The sequence below is a fragment of the Thalassophryne amazonica genome, chromosome 10, assembly GCF_902500255.1.
Source record: "Thalassophryne amazonica chromosome 10, fThaAma1.1, whole genome shotgun sequence".
In the NCBI taxonomy this organism is placed as follows: domain Eukaryota; kingdom Metazoa; phylum Chordata; class Actinopteri; order Batrachoidiformes; family Batrachoididae; genus Thalassophryne; species Thalassophryne amazonica.
The window spans coordinates 68,815,891-68,833,659 of record NC_047112.1 but is presented as its reverse complement, the minus strand read 5'-3'; the positions used below and the strand labels follow the sequence as shown (position 1 = coordinate 68,833,659).

At 42.6% G+C, this 17,769-nt stretch overlaps 1 protein-coding gene across 2 annotated transcripts in view; it reads right to left on the bottom strand.

Moving 5' to 3' along the window:
- npl (N-acetylneuraminate pyruvate lyase (dihydrodipicolinate synthase)) overlaps positions 1-14,950 on the bottom strand; it is a 44,367-nt gene extending 29,417 nt beyond the window's left edge. Inside the window, exon 1 of one of the 2 annotated variants that reach the window (XM_034180206.1) lies at positions 14,767-14,950. The gene's annotated coding sequence lies outside the window, so the exon portion shown is untranslated. The remainder of the gene's footprint in view (positions 1-14,766) is intronic. The other variant, XM_034180204.1, reaches the window with a different exon arrangement.
- Between the last annotated feature and the right edge of the window lie 2,819 nt (positions 14,951-17,769).

Genomic DNA, 17,769 nt, shown 5'->3' with positions numbered 1-17,769 from the left:
CTTTCAGCGGACAGAATCTCCGTCCAGCTCCTTCTCGGCTGCATGCTGAGCTGCTTTTCACAGTGTTTGACAGCCTCAGGACAGTGAAGTGGCTTACTTGTTAGCACACATTTTCAGCAACAATTCAGGTAATTTTTCAGAAAATCCGTGCTCGACGAACAGACAATTTGAATCCAAGTGCTGGGCAGAAATTTGCCGCTAACCGCAGCTAGAACACTGAGGAAGAGAGCTCTCTAAAACAGCCCAGCTTCAGAAAGCCTCCCCCTCCCGCTCGGCAGCAAACAAGCAGAGAGCAAACAGCAATTGCGAGGATTCACAGTGGCTCTTCTCTGGTATTGGAAAATGTCGCGGGTTGGATCGGTATTTTCCGATACATGAAATACGTCAGGATTGGAACTCGACACCGGATTGGTCCCATCCCTACGACAAGGTGAGAATTTCACACTTTGAAGTGAATGAACCTATAGCCCGGTGATACGTATGACTTGGGAATTAAAACTTTTCAAATTGAAAATTACACAGCAGAAATGTGTAAAAAGTCTGGTATCTCCCACACTTTAAATCGTCTTTCTGCACATTCTTTTTTCTTTCAAATAAGTTTACTGCACATTTGTAACAAAGTGTGTCAATGAAACACAAACATTTTACATTAATTTCACTAATCAACAATTCAGCACACAGTCGGAACAGAAACAGGACTACAAGATTTTCATTTATTTTTTTTTGGACTTGGGGACATGAGGTCGGATAGGAACCCCGAGTGGAAGCGTTGCGCGCCGCTCCGGGTGATAGTTGCCAACAGCACTGCTATACTAAAAATGCCTGGGGAGAACTCTGAAGAGGTTATGACCACAGTGTGATGAGTCTGCAGTGATGCTTCCTGCCTTTTTCTTCACCCTGCAGTTGTACAAGTCCTGGACGGAGGGCAGCTTTGCACCAGTGGTTCTTTCAGCAAACCTGATTGTCTGTTGCAGACTGTTCTTATCCTGTTTAGTTACTGAACCAAACCAGACAATGATGGATGTGCATAGAACAAACTGAAGAGATAAGAGATATTTTACTGTCATTGTAATAAACAACGAAATTTCTTTGGCGACAATCAGTCAGTAGCAGCAATGATTAAAATTAAATTAAATATAAAAATAAAATCAAATAAATAAAAATAAAATATAAGAGTAATAAGGTGCATAAGACAACAATAGACATGTTATTACAATGGTGAGATATAAAAGTCTGGAGACAAGAGTCCCGGTTAGTGACTTTAATCCACACAAAAGTGACTCACGGTATTTTAATGACTTTGAGAGGGGTTAAGACGCGTATAGGATTATAGCTGTAGTACATGTTACTGATAAATATCTGTTAATGGGTCACTGTGTAGCTATTGTACATAATTACACGGCATTCTGTGTTGTAACACCCCATTTGTCTCTGCAGAATAAACGTGTGAGCATTGCTCGCTGGCAAGTTGAGTAAAGAGTTCGGCACTCATTTATGCTCACACGTTTCACCCACGATGGCCAACATCGACTGCCCTGCACCAGGCTGCGGCGTCAGCTGGCCCAGCTCAACTCCTCCAGAAGTCCTCATCCACCTCCTGGATATACACGCCAGCACAGCCCACTGTCCACCCAACACAGCTACTACCATTACGGCCTCTGCGGAGAAAGTGAAACGGCCCACTGTCTCGGCGGCTGGCTCTAGCGAGGAATGGTCCTACTTCCTGCAATGGTGGAATAACTATAAAGCCGGCCACACACCTTACTGGACAGGATATCGTTTACCAGCTCCTGGAATGTTGCGATGACTTGCTGAGGAAAGACCTCACCCACACCTTCGGCTCTCTCTCAAGCAGTGCCGAAGCCAAGTCCTTCAAAACATGAAAACACTTGCTGTCCACCAAGAGAACATCATGGTAGCTCGTGTCCAACTTCATAACATGCGACAGGACAGGGATGAACCTGTTAGAGCATTCGCTGCCCGCTTGAGAGGACAGGCTAGTGTATGCAATTTCTCAATTACATGCCCCAAACCTGGCTGCGCACAGGCTGTGGACTATAGTGATGATATGATACGGGATGCACTGATACGTGGAATCTGTGATGATGAAATCCGTCTAGACATGCTTGGCCAATCTAATAAGAAATCAACATTGGAGGACACTATTCAAGCAATCGAGGCCAAGGAAAGTGGCAAGCGCTCGGCCGGGCGCCTCTTTTTGGTGGTGACACAGTTACTGCAGCAGCCACCAGCTCCTACAGGCGTCAGGAGAGATCGCGTTTACAGACCAGGAGTAGCAGCACTCCCCACCTCAACCAGGACAACCCCTCGTGCGAGTATTGTGGCAGGCAAGGTCATTCTGGCAATAGGAAGGAACACATGAAGGCATGCCCCGCCTATAATCACACATGCGCCAAGTGCGGCCTACTGCACCACCATGAGAGTGTCTGTCGCCGCTCACAGCGGCAGAAGACATCTGAGTCCAGCCCAGCCCCAGGCGGTGCCACAGCAGTGTTTGAAACCTTGTGCTCCGTTGAGGTCCTCTCCTCAGACAACGCTGCCTGCCAGCCCCCTGATGACCCCACGGTGACCCAAACTATCAAACTGGAACATCACGTGTTTAATGACCTGTGTGAGGCATGGGAAAGGCATACATCCGACCCCCAGCCCTTCATAGAGGTCTCTGTGCAGGCAGTCCCTTCGGACACTAGTGATATTGGCCTTGTGCCCACATTCCTTAGCCCCTCCACGCCTGTCACTGTCCCCATTATAGCTGACACAGGGTGCCAGTCCTGCCTCCCTGGTGAGTCAGTCCTGTTGAAGCTTGGGTTGCAGTCCCGACATCTGATCCCCACTACAATGAAAATGTCTGCCGCCAACAGCCAATCCATCAACATACTGGGAGCTATACCTCTCCGCATATCAGGCACATCCCCAGCCGGTGATCCGCGCACTACCCATCAGCTTGTTTATATCACACCATCAACTGATAGATTCTTCCTATCCAAACAGGCCTGTGTTGCGCTCGGAATCATCCCCTCCAGTTTCGCAACTGTTGGTGCAGCACACTCGCTCACTACTAATACCGAGCCCACTTCACACAATTCCACTGTACTGCTCGATGAAAAACTCCTGTGTGATTGCCCTCGACGACAGGCTCCACCTCCACGCCCTACATCTCTTCCATTACCTGCCACTGAGGAGAATCGCGATAGACTGGGGAAGTGGCTGCTGGACAACTATGCATCAAGCACATTCAATATCTGTCAACATCAGCCCCTCCCCATGATGTCAGGTCCCCCCATGCACCTCATGATAGATCCGGATGCCACACCAGTGGCCCCACCATACCCCCATCTCGGTCCCCAATACACTGGCAGGAAGAGGTCAAGGCAGCCCTTGATCAAGACGTCCGTTTCGGAGTCATTGAACCTGTACCGGTGGGGACGCCTGTAACATGGTGTCATCAGATGGTGGTGTGCCCAAAGAAATCAGGCAAACCATGACGCACAGTCAACTTTCAGGCACTCAATCGCCATGCTACCAGAGAAAACACACCACACCCAGTCGCCATTCCACCAGGCTCGCGCCATTCCACCAAACACTACGAAAACGGTGTTCGATGCCTGGAATGGGTATCATAGTATCCTGCTGCATGAAGATGACAGGCACTTGACAACATTTATAACACCCTGGGGTCGATATCGATACCGTGTCGCTCCCCAAGCTACGTCGCCTCAGGTGATGCATACAGTAGGCGCTTTGATGAATTCTCACTGACATCCCCATAAGGTGAAGATCATTGATGACACTCTGATGTGGGCGGATGATATCCATGGCAGCTTCTTCCAGGCTGTTGACTGGCTTGACACGTGTGGGCGTAATGGCGTCATTCTTAACCCCTCCAAGTTCGTATTTGCCAGAAAGTCTGTCGAGTTTGCGAGCTTCCAAATTGACCCTACAACAGTGCGACCCTGCCCTAAATCTATTGAGGCCATTCAGAATTTCCCAGTCCCGAAAAACATTACAGATATGCGTAGCTGGTTCGGGTTGGTCAATCAGGTGTCATACACCTTTGCATCTGCGGAGAGAATGCAGCCATTCCGTCAGTTCCTGAAACCAGGAATCAGGTTTGATTGGACCGACAACTGAACACGCTGTTCAAGGAAACCAAAGCCCTCACTCATCAACGGGATCAAAAAGGGTGTAGCAATCTTTGACAAATCTAAGCCCACATGCCTGGCCACAGACTGGAGTAAGGACGGCTTAGGGTTTTGGCTCTTCCAGAAGCATTGCACATGCTCCTCATCGCGGCCATTCTGCTGCCCTGATGGATGGCAGATTACCCTGGTCGGCATTAGATTTACTTCGGGCGCAGAGTCCAGGTATGCGCCTACTGAAGGGGAAGCATTAGCTGTCGTGGACGCCCTGGAGAAGGCCCGCCACTTTGTCATCAGTTGCCCTGAACTCATCATAGCTGTCGATCACAAACCCCTCCTTAAAGTACTAGGCGACAGGCGATTAGATGACATCCCAAATCCCTGCCTACGAAACCTGAAGGAGAAGACCCTGCGCTACCGCTTTCATGTTGTTCACATCCCTGGAGCCCGGCATGCTGCTACAGATGCCCTGTCCAGACACCCAGTGGGGAAACCATCACACTTGGAGCTACCTGATGACTTGTCTGCTTTGTGCTTCACACGAACCCTACCCCCCAATGTCCTGGCCCGTCTGCGTTGCACCGACACGATGATCACTGAGGTATGTTCATATTACTCCACTGATAACTCAGTGATCAAATCAGTTTCATGGGATGACGTCTGCCTGGCCACCTCAAGTGATCCAACCATGGTGGAATTGCTGAACCTCATCGAGGATGGCTTCCCAGAGCTTAAGGCATGCCTCCCTCCAGCACTCAGACCATACCATCAATATAGGGAATATCTGAGCACTTTTGACGGTGTCGCCCTCTACCGTGACCGAGTCATCATCCCAGCGTCCCTGCGTAATAGGGTGCTTGAGGCCCTCCACTCAGCCCATCAAGGCATCACCCAGATGTGCTCCAGGGCAGAGTCGTCCTTCTTCTGGCCAGGTATGACCCCTGCTATCACAGAGCTACGAGAACGATGCACTGCCTGCAACCGCATGGCTCCCTCTCAGCCCAGTGCCCCTCCCACACCCCCCTTACTGCCTGCGTACCCGTTCCAGTGTGTTGCAGCTGATTACTTCTCATACCAGGGCAGACACTTCATCATCGTCGATCGCTACAGCAACTGGCCAATCGTGGAGGAAAGTGCCAACGGAGCATCGGGCTTGATCACGGCCCTTCGTCGCACATTTGTCACCTATGGAATTGCCATGGAATTGTCGTCTGATGGTGGACCAGAATTCACGGCACTCTCGACAGAACGCTTCCTCAATGATTGCCGCGTCCGACACGCCTCTCTTCTGTGGCATTCCCTCACAGCAACTGTCGGGGCGGAGGTGGGTGTCAAAACTGTCAAACGCATGATAACTGACAATATAGTTGATGGGTCATTGAACACTGACAAATTTCAAAGAGCTATGTTGCAATATCGTAATACACCAGACCGAGACACCCATCTCTCCCCAGCCATGTGCCTTTTCGGGAGGCCCATAAGGGATTTCATTCCCATCCATCCAGGCAAATACCAACCCCACCCGACATGGCGTTCGACGCTTGTGGCCAGAGAGGAAGCACTGCGCAACCGCCACATGAGTGATGCCGAACACCTCTCTGAACACACCTGCGCATTACCCCCCTTAAAGGTCGGTGACCCTGTCCGCATCCAAAACCAAACCGGCCCTCACCCAACCAAGTGGGACAAGAGCGGTATCGTCATCGAAGTGCGACAGTTCAATCAGTATGTGATTCGGATTGACGGATCGGGCCGTGTCACCCTTTGTAATCGCCAGTTCCTTCGGCGATACACCCCAGTTATACAGAGGGATCACTTGACGATGGCCCCTGGTTTGCCGTTGATGGTCCAGCTTGACAAGCCCCACGGAGCCCCACCCGAGGTGTTGCTACACGGGCCACCTGCATCTCTGATACCCGCAATCCCAACACCTGCCGATACTCCTCCTGCAGGCACAGTGGAGCCTACAACCCCAGACTGCTCACCAGGAATGCCCACACCGCGGTCACCAGGCCCTTCTCTGCCACGGACTGATTGCGTCCCATCCGCTGGACGCATGCCCCCGAGCCCTCAGAGCTCTCCAGGACTTCAACTCACCAGGGAGGATGTACTCCCAACCACTGACGCTGGGCGTCGTACCCGCTATGTCCTTCCCCCTCCCCCTTAGCTTATATGGAGGCTGCTGTGATGCTTGGGAAGAGGGTAGTCTATCCCTGTGACCCGTCATTATCCATTGTCCTTTTTGCTTTAAGTTTGATACACTCATTTTATGACTACCGGTGATTGTGCTTTGAATATCAGTCTTTGCCGTATCATTCCAAAGACTTGGGGGGGCATATAGGATTATAGTTGTAGTACATGTTACTGATAAATATCTGTTAATGGGTCACTGTGTAGCTATTGTACATAATTACACGGCATTCTGTGTTGTAACACCCACATTTGTCTCTTGCAGAATAAACGTGTGAGCATTGCTCGCTGGCAAGTTGAGTAAAGAGTTCGGCACTCATTTAACGCGGACTTGCCGTTTCTGAAGAGCAGCGAAACAAAGAACCAACGAGCTAGTGGATCGAAGCATTGCTTCAATGGTTCAAGCTTAAAAGTGGAGTCGCAGAAACAGCTGATTACAGACCCGCTGCAGACCAAACCCTGAATATCCGAAAGACTTTATTTGTACGTCCGTATGACCTCTGAAACTCGGAAAATCCATTAATTACAGACAATCCGTATCGGTTGACATGTATGTTTACTTGATGGTAATGAATAAAATTCCTCTTATAATTCCAAACCTCTGCGTCAAGTTATTAAATGGCAAAAACCTGTTATTATGAAAGAGGAGATGAAGGTGTGTGATTCCTTTCTGTTCCCATGTGCTGACATAAAGAGCTGCTTTATTATAAAAATGTGACGATTTTGGTGACGGCATCACAAAAAAAAGCATGAGACTGGGCTGAATTTTGATTCAGATGATTGATTCTCATCAGGTCTATGCTGCGAGTCATTTCTGCTAAAATTGTGTATCAGCAGCCATCTTTGTATATTAAATATGAATAAGTTTTAGGGTTTCTTGTATACCATTTAAATTTATATTCTAATACAATGAAGACAAGGTTGTGCTCTATCTTGCCGTGTTCAGAAGCAATGCTGTCATAATACTAACGGGCCACAAAAACAAAAGTGACTACAGCTTCCCCCAAACCTCAACAGTGGATTTTAGGGTTCCCCCACCTATCAAATCCCACTTTAACCACTGATTGTCATCACTTCAGGGCTTGTATTCACAAAGCATGCTAAGGCTAAAAGTAAGCCATGTGTTGATTTTAAGCCATTATACTCAAATCACATTCAGCAGTCTTCTCTGCCATTACAACCCCAAGACATGCCCTGAGGACTGGAGAAACCTTGGTAGGTAATTATATTTAGTCAGGATAATTACTATTAGAATTTTACAAAAATATGGTGTTAGGATTCTTTTATGTGGTGAGTGATCTTAAAAAGAATTGGACAGGAAATGGACTTCAAAGTGTAGATGTTGTATTGAAGGTGCCTACACTGATTACTGATGAGAGTCATTACTTTTTGCTGTGATTTGGCACTATATAAATGAAAATGAATTGGAATTGAACTAGCTAGAACTCACATAGGTTACATGTACTTTTGGGTGTTTTTGTTGTTTTCCGTATTTACTTGTAATTTGTTTTCCCTTTTCTCTCTTTATTAGGGATGGGTATTGAGAAATATCGATCCGATTCCTTGTCGATTCCCTTGTCGTTACCGCTTGTGAATTTTCTGTGTACTAAAAGTAGGCTTTACAGGTTTTCTATGTCAACAACATTTTATTGAGTCTTAAAGTAAATAAATATGAAATTGATCACTGGATCCTTGATCTCTGGACATAAACAAAAATAAACAAAATCTGTAGTTTTTGTCAAAAGCATTTCCTTTCAGACATTTTGGCATGAATGTCTCTCCATACCTCTGAGCTGAGCTCAGCTGGCTACTGCACATGAGAGCAGGACGTCTCATTTTGGGAGGAAAAAACGTTTTGATTGACTGCAGTTTGTTTGTATTACAACATTTGGAAAGAGGTGTCATTTGATTTAAACAGTGTTTCACTTTGAAGTTATCAATTCCGACTGTACTCTATCGTTCTAACTTGAGTCGGCAGAGAGTCACGCAGTGGTTGGAGCTGTGTGAACAGAACGTAGGACAATTCTTGTTTCTTTCTCGCAACAAGACAGGAGTCCCAGTTAGTGACTTTAATCCGCACAAAAAGTGACTCACGATTGACATATTCAGAGATGAAAGTGGTGGAAAAACAAAAAAACGGGAACCCAAAATTACTCCCCCAACACCACCCGCACAAAAATGTTTAAATTCTAGAAGCTCTGAAATGCAATCTGGGGCTATTCCAGACAATAAACTGCAGTGAGTGCAGCATCCATTTTGGTGAGAAAAAAACCAACTTTCCTTATTCAAATTCATTCCAGTAGTATTCTGCTCTTACTAGGATGCAGCAGTTTTCTAGCTTGGCAGAGAGTTCTGGAGGAAATCACTGAAGAAATTAACAAATTGAAAATATGGTTTGACCAAAACAAATTGTCAATAAAATTAAATAAAACAGGGATGACGTGGAGGTGTAAGTCATTCTGTGTTCACAGGAAACAGTTAGATATTTCTATATTTATTTATTTATGTTCATTGTAAGTTGATTTCATATTTTCTGTTGTATTTTTTATCACGTTCTTTTGTCTTTCTCTAAAATTGTATTGTCAACATCTCACCATGTCATTTGGGTCCTTCAAACTTTACTTTGAGTAAATGCTTCAGCAGAACATTTGCAAAACCTTTCAGCTTCTGGACCCCCCGCCTTTTTAAGAATTGTTCTTTATTTGCCTCTCACATGCCTGGAAAAGCTCCTCGCCATCTAACCATGTCCTTTAGGTCCTTCAGACTTTTTTCAGTAAAATGGTTCTTGGGAGCGTGAGCATGACTAAAACCTTTCAGTGGGGGGGGGGTCTGGGGGAGCTCCACCCCCCAGAAGCTCCACCTTTTTAAGCATTTTCCTTATTTTGCCTTTCAGCTTCTGGAGGAGCTCTGTCCCCCCATACTCCACACCTTTTTAAGCATTTTTCTTCTTTTACTTTTCAGCTGACCCTCCCCATTACAGCCCTCTTAGCCCCCTGCCACTTTAAGCATTTTTTTTAAATGTAGATGTAAATTAATATTCAAAGTTTTCAGCTAGTTGACAGTAGGGCTGTACAATATGGCCAAATTATCGTATCTCAATATTGTCATATAAATTCTCATGTAAATGTCACTTATATACATGCTGTCCATATTCTTGAGCCGTTTAGGTGGGTAAGGAGCGATCCCATGGGATAAAAAAAAGCTTTTCAACCTTCCATCCCTGGTTCTCAAGACCAGGCACCTAAGTGGCTCTACTCTCTCTCTGTCTCTCTCTCTGTCTTTCTCTCTGTTTTTTTTTAAGATATTTCGGTGTACCTTAGTAAACACTAGTAGAGTTCCACCTTAGATTTGGAATGTATAATAAAAGATATACCTTACTGAATTTTCGTATCAATATGATATACAATATGACTATGATTTGACACAAAGTGCAGCAACAGTGAAAATTAAACATTCTTAAACAAAACAGTAATAATACCACACTTATTTTGTACTCATCATAAGGTTAGGATACAGTGCCCTCCAAAAGTATTGGGACACTTGGAATTTCACACATTTTAATTTGTTTATGCCATTTTAAGTAAAAGAAAAACAAAAAATAAAGAATAAAAATTTCTTAATTATCTTCCTCAAACTCAAAATGAAAGCAAATCTCTCAAACTTGATAAAAACCTGGAAATAAAAATCAGTTTTGTTGCCAGTTTTCTTTAGACAAGTCAGGGAATGGAAACATGACTAGTGATAAAAATGATAAATGATAAGAATGGTGACAAAGGTCAGTTTCAGTTTGTACAGGGGTCAAAAGTTAAAATTGCTCCATTAATTTTGCTCCAGCTGTATTTGTGTTGAATTTGATGCTTGTATCACCATTTGAAGGATTGTTTCAGTTATCTGCTGCACTAATAAGCCAACAGAGCATGAACCAGCTGCTTTTACCTTAAACATGTTTGCACGCTTAAACAGCTAACAGACAGACATGGAAACCTGAATTAAAGGAGAAATGCTGCTTTTAACAACCTGGACCTCATTTCTGAGATAAAATGCGGTTGTTTACTAACAGTATGTTTGGTGTGATTAGAAGTCCATAGTTCAAACAACGTGTTCAGTTCAAATCTGAAGCAAATATTTTTCTTCTTCTACTAAGGCGGATTAGTACTTTTTGTGGTACACAGTGCCAACCACTGGACAGGAGGAACCTAGCAGTCACTGTGACTCACTGATTTAAAAATGCAGCTCTTTCAACCTGACGTGTGGTGCCGTGACATGTCAATCATCTGTGTCCAATCAGATTTCAGGAGAGTCCAGTGAAACCCTGGCCTCTGCTCTAGCTCCACCCATGCCAGGAAATGTTTGACATTTGAACATTTCCTGTTTCACTGTGACTGATAAATTGGCATTTCCTGTTTGAGTGTGAGCTTGCCACTGAGTTCCTGTGAGATTCCATGGGATGTCTGTCAATCCAGGAAGTGTTTGACATTTGAACATTTCCTGTTTTACAGTGGACTTGAATTTTGGCACTTCCTGTACCATGAGTGTACTATTAATATATAAACAAAAATAAATTTAAAAAATATTAAAATTTGTAATACATTTAACTCTTTTACAACAAATGCTGAGCCATTAATTATTATACAGAAAACAAATGCACACAGATGTGAACAGCTTAATGCTAACTTTAACACTGAAAATGCCACAGACATGCTAACATGTTAGCATCTGTCCCGTTTTTAAGTTATAAAATACATCGATCAACTGTTTTCGTTAAGCAAAAAGGCTATTGATGTCGGTGGATTGAATCAATTCTTAACGATACCCAAAAAGAACCGGTTCTCGACACCCAAACCTACTCTTTATTTGTTTTCGTTTTATTTTTGCACCTCACTTTTTTCCTTCTTTAATGACATGACCTAAGTCACGTCAACAGGGGGAGTTGTCAGAGTGTTCCATGATGCATACAACAAAATGGCCGACGCACATCCAAAATGTCCTTGTAACTATCTGATCTTAACCTGACTGCTTTTCAAAATTACTGACACACATCCAAAGTGTCCTATGACTATCTGATCTTTTTATAGCTGTCTAATTGAGAAAACCAAAGTATTCGCATCTATTTGGACCGCATGGTGGAACACTGATTTGTTGTTTGACACTGACTTACAGATACACTATAAAAATTTTACATACCGCCTTGAACGCAGCATGAGCAGACACCCGCTTATACCCGCCTACCTCACTTCACTTTGCAGCCAATCACATAGCCACTGATCCATGACAGGCAAAGGACTGCCCACTTGGGGGCCAGCCTAGACTCAGGAATAAAAGTTAGCATAGGGAGAAAATCTGAGCTCTTTGTCTAGACATTGCATGTGGTTTGTTCGAAGACCCCAGCGCTGCTTGATGACTCTTTGTAATCAGTGCAGGCACCTTTCAATACAACATCTAAACTTTGAAGTCTGTTTCCTGTCCAATTCTTTTTGAGATCACCCACCACATAAAAGAACCCTAACAATGGGGTCTGTAATGAGAAACACACATAAACCAAAAAAATATTTTCACAACAATCTAAAAGTTTGAATTTTAACTCAAGTATAACAAAAACATCAACAACATAAAAACATTTGATTTACATAGAATATGTTTGGTTGTTTTTGTTATGTATTAAAAACGTTTAATGGACAAAGAGGACCAAACTAAAATCCTGAAGAACCTTTGCAGCTGGGAAAGTGATTATGAAGATGGTTCACTAGCTGAAATGTTCACTTGCATCTTTGAAAAGAATGACTATTACTATTTCTGCACACAAATTGTGGACAAGAAGAATTACAAAGTTTACACCAGATTTTAAGGCAGACTGAGTGTTAAATATTGTTGTGTGTCTTTATTTCCTTCTTTCTTTAGAAAATTTTATTTACATTATATATATATATATATATATATATATATATATATATATATATATATATATACACACAATCATAACACATGAACAACTGCTGGATGGAATCTTAATTTTTTTTTCCTATATGAATCACAGTTCACAGTCATGACTGGACTAACAAAGATTTTTTTTCTTCCAAAATATATTCAGTGAAATAAAGCCAGTAGGAAATAAATGTAAAATTCTGAGGTCAACGGATGGAATGATCATTAAGGAAAATAGAGATTTATTTGTCTCTACACAAATTCATAATGCACCACAGGGGGTCGATACTGCAGCAGTTCATTGTTTGAGGGGAGTCATTTGTAGTTTTCAACATAATGAAGACCTAACTTTGTATAATCTATATACAACATACATATAGCTCTCTATTTATAGCCTCATTCTATATAATGACTGCATTAACTTATTCATTTGTATTTTAAAATAGGGGAAATAATGAAGCTCTAGCCCAAGAATTTGCATTTACCAAAAACATAATGACACACCAAACTATACAACCACGACTGCCCACACTATCACTAGAGGGAACTTTAATTCTGGACAGGAATTGCAGTAACTCTTTTATTAGAAAGTGTTTTACAGAGCATTTATTCCCTGGATGCCAAAATAAAAACGACTGTATAAAAAAGATTAAATAAATTTGATTTAAAAATAATTACCAAACTGAGTATCTTAATTTCCCCATACCCCCTAAGGCAAAAGAAATACACTTAAATTATGAATAACATCTACCCATCTAAAGAATTACTGAGGTTACGTTTTAATATTGAAAATAATATCTGTACATTTTGTGAAAATGATATTGAAGTTCATTATTTTTGGGTTTATGTTCAAAAATGGTTGAAAGAAATATTTCCATTATCACCAGTTTCTCTCTCAAGAGATTTGGTTTAATTTTAGGGGAAAAAGAACTCTGGGTCATTTTATATTTGGAACTGATTATGAAACCATAAATAAATAAATAGATAAGATGGACAGATAGTTATCCCCCCCAATTTTACTTTAAAATAGCTGATTGCTTGCATATCATCATCATCATCATCATCAATATTATTATTATTAAACTGTTGTGATTCTGGGTGCTCCTTTGTGTTGCTTCATTGTTGCCAAGGTTTGTTGAAATGTAGCCATGTTTGTTGTTTGTTATGTCAACAAAGTTAGTGAAAAAAATTAAATTCTCCCGTCTCTTGAAAATACACCCACGTGGTTTTGCCTGTACCAGATGTTGAGTTGGACCTTCTGGGGCTGAATAAGACTGTAGCCAGAAATTTAGTAAATCGATTTATATCTCAGGATACAGTTAGTATGTGCCACATTTTTACAGATGGGTCTAGGGATCCAAGCTCTGGTAGGGCAGGCTTTGGGGTTTATGTTATGAATAATCAGATAAGGCAGAGTACCCGTGTTACTAATTGCTCTTCTGTATGTTCGACGGAACTGTCAGCCATATGGTGGGCGTTAGAGTGGGTACAAAGTAACAGACCTTCTGAGTGTCATATTTATTCTGATTCTGCAGCTGCATTGCAAGCTTTGATGGGCGGAGCCTCGGGAGGAGCTCGTCCTGACCTTGTGCTAGAGATTCTGTCTTGCCTCCATCGCGTTGAGTCAGCTGGCTGTTGTGTAACCTTCACTTGGATTCCTGGCACTCTGGCATTTTAGGTATGAGATCGCAGATTCATTGGCCAAAGAGTCCCTTCTGAAAAATAAAGTTGATGCTAATATCCCTTTGGGAAAGGTTGATTGTTATAGTATTTTTAAAGAGTTGAGTGATCAGAAGTGGCAAAAGCAATGGGAGAGTGAGTCGGTAGGGCGGCACTATTTATGTGTCAGCCTTTGATTAAAATAAGAGACTCCACTCCTCATCCTGTCGTAAGGATCAAGTCAAATTGATTAGATTGAGACTGGGGCATTGTGGGTTGGCAGCATATTTAAAAGTGATTGGAAAACATCCAGATGGGTTGTGTCAGTGTGGTCAGTTGGAAAGTGTTCATCATGTTTTAATGTGCTGTCCTATGTATTCTAGTGATAGGCGGAAATTATTTAAAGATTTGTCAGACTGTGAATTGACTGAGTTTTCTTTTAGGTCAATTTTTTCTGAGGGCAGTTACTCGCATTTGGTGGACAAACCTGTGATTAAGTTCCTCCATTCCACCAACCTCTATTTGAGAGTCTAACATGAGATAAAGTATTTAACTATTACCTGTGGGGGGCAGCATTATGCTACGCCACCGTATAGCCTGCCGGAATCTATTAGAACAAGAAGAAATACACCCACGTGATGTGAGGGCGGGGCCGCAGCTGGCGCACGAAAAATGACTTTAACAATGAATTATTCATTTATGTCTGAGGTTCCGGAACGCAGTTCCGGACCGGTCCGACCCACTTTACCCCCTGGTTATGTATGAATTTAAGTCATAATTTGGTCTTATTTCACTCTCACTTCCGTGTTTACGCTGCCACAGAATGTTTACTTACTTTCAAAGCAAGTGAACGATCTGCTCCGTGTAATTTAATCCATTCAGCGCTGCACGCCTGACGTTTGGTCCACCTGGTCGTTATTAAAATGACTGTTTCTTTTTTAACTTCCAAACATTGAAAACCAAACTAAACGCGGGTGAGATAACGCACGAGTTGAGCGTGCAGCACAAACCATTCGGGGTTTCCACGTATCCCATAATCCCTTGCGCGCCAGAGAGTCGCTGCAGTCAAAACAACATAGAGAATCCTCACGATGGCAGTTGTAAATGAATATTATACTACAAAAATGTCATTTTTTTTAATGCTTTTCGTCACGTTAATAAGAGACTGCTGAAAACTTGCTAAAACAATTATAACAAAAAATCCATGTCTGCTACGTTTAATCTGCGTGGATTTAGGATTAGACATATTATATATATTAGTCTAGAACAAAGAGGACAAACAGTGTTGTAAAGAAGAATAATCAAAACGTTAAAGAGCAAATTTCACTTTCCCCCAGAATGACATGATCAGGAAGCGATTAGGTCACAGCAGCTCCCATTGAAAATAACGGAGAGATGTTTACATAAAACAAACGCAATAACAACATCTAAAAACCCAGAGAATATATTCATAAGAGTTTTAGGCACAGTATAAAAATAGTTTTATGTTGCGATGTTAATTATATTGTCCGTGTGCAGAGGTTAAAGTGAAGCCCGATCAGTATCAATGCAGTTCTCAATGTTACTGAGATCTCGCAGCGCAGCGACCTCTCCGAGGTTTTTCGGGATTTGAAACCTGAAAAGCCTCAATTTGGAAGATGGGCGTGGCAGCGGAAACCATTTTGAACCAGCACGTCGGACGTGCAGCGAGTTTCCGAACCGAGCCGAGCCGAGCCGGTGTTGTACGAAATTCATTTCCCCTGAAATAATCTGTTTCCCCGGGGTCGGGAGTGCGCACAGCAGCCGTCGGTTTGGTTTCCACAGTCTGCATAGAATTTATGATCGGTAAAACGATAACAATCAATCAATTCAATCAATTTTTTTTTTATATAGCGCCAAATCACAACAAACAGTTGCCCCAAGGCGCTTTATATTGTAAGGCAAGGCCATACAATAATGATGTAAAACCCCAACGGTCAAAACGACCCCCTGTGAGCAAGCACTTGGCTACAGTGGGAAGGAAAACTCCCTTTTAACAGGAAGAAACCTCCAGCAGAACCAGGCTCAGGGAGGGCAGTCTTCTGCTGGGACTGGTTGGGGCTGAGGGAGAGACCAGGAAAAAAGACATGCTGTGGAGGGAGCAGAGATCGATCACTAATGATTAATGCAGAGTGGGTGCAATACAGAGCAAAAAGAGAAAGAAACAGTGCATCATGGGAACCCCCCAGCAGTCTACGTCTATAGCAGCATAACTAAGGGATGGTTCAGGGTCACCTGATCCAGCCCTAACTATAAGCTTAGCAAAAGGAAAGTTTTAAGCCTAATCTTAAAAGTAGAGAGGGTGTCTGTCTCCCTGATCTGAATTGGGAGCTGGTTCCACAGGAGAGGAGCCTGAAAGCTGAAGGCTCTGCCTCCCATTCTACTCTTACAAACCCTAGGAACTACAAGTAAGCCTGCAGTCTGAGAGCGAAGCGCTCTATTGGGGTTGATATGGTACTATGAGGTCCCTAAGATAAGATGGGACCTGATTATTCAAAACCTTATAAGTAAGAAGAAGAATTTTAAATTCTATTCTAGAATTAACAGGAAGCCAATGAAGAGAGGCCAATATGGGTGGATATGCTCTCTCCTTCTAGTCCCCGTCAGCACTCTAGCTGCAGCATTTTGAATTAACTGAAGGCTTTTAGGGAACTTTTAGGACAACCTGATAATAATGAATTACAATAGTCCAGCCTAGAGGAAATAAATGCATGAATTAGTTTTTCAGCATCACTCTGAGACAAGACCTTTCTGATTTTAGAGATATTGCGTAAATGCAAAAAAGCAGTCCTACATATTTGTTTATATGCGCTTTGAATGACATATCCTGATCAAAAATGACTCCAAGATTTCTCACAGTATTACTAGAGGTCAGGGTAATGCCATCCAGAGTAAGGATCTGGTTAGACACCATGTTTCTAAGATTTGTGGGCCAAGACAATAACTTCAGTTTTATCTGAGTTTAAAAGCAGGAAATTAGAGGTCATCCATGTCTTTATGTCTGTAAGACAATCCTGCAGTTTAGCTAATTGGTGTGTGTCCTCTGGCTTCATGGATAGATAAAGCTGGGTATCATCTGCGTAACAATGAAAATTTAAGCAATACCGTCTAATAATACTGCCTAAGGGAAGCATATATAAAGTGAATAAAATTGGTCCTAGCACGAACCTTGTGGAACTCCATAATTAACTTTAGTCTGTGAAGAAGATTCCCCATTTACATGAACAAATTGTAATCTATTAGACAAATATGATTCAAACCACCGCAGCGCAGTGCCTTTAATACCTATGGCATGCTCTAATCTCTGTAATAAAATTTTATGGTCAACAGTATCAAAAGCAGCACTGAGGTCTAACAGAACAAGCACAGAGATGAGTCCACTGTCCGAGGCCATAAGAAGATCATTTGTAACCTTCACTAATGCTGTTTCTGTACTATGATGAATTCTAAAACCTGACTGAAACTCTTCAAATAGACCATTCCTCTGCAGATGATCAGTTAGCTGTTTTACAACTACCCTTTCAAGAATTTTTGAGAGAAAAGGAAGGTTGGAGATTGGCCTATAATTAGCTAAGATAGCTGGGTCAAGTGATGGCTTTTTAAGTAATGGTTTAATTACTGCCACCTTAAAAGCCTGTGGTACATAGCCAACTAACAAAGATAGATTGATCATATTTAAGATCGAAGCATTAAATAATGGTAGGGCTTCCTTGAGCAGCCTGGTAGGAATGGGGTCTAATAAACATGTTGATGGTTTGGATGAAGTACTAATGAAAATAACTCAGACAGAACAATCGGAGAGAAAGAGTCTAACCAAATA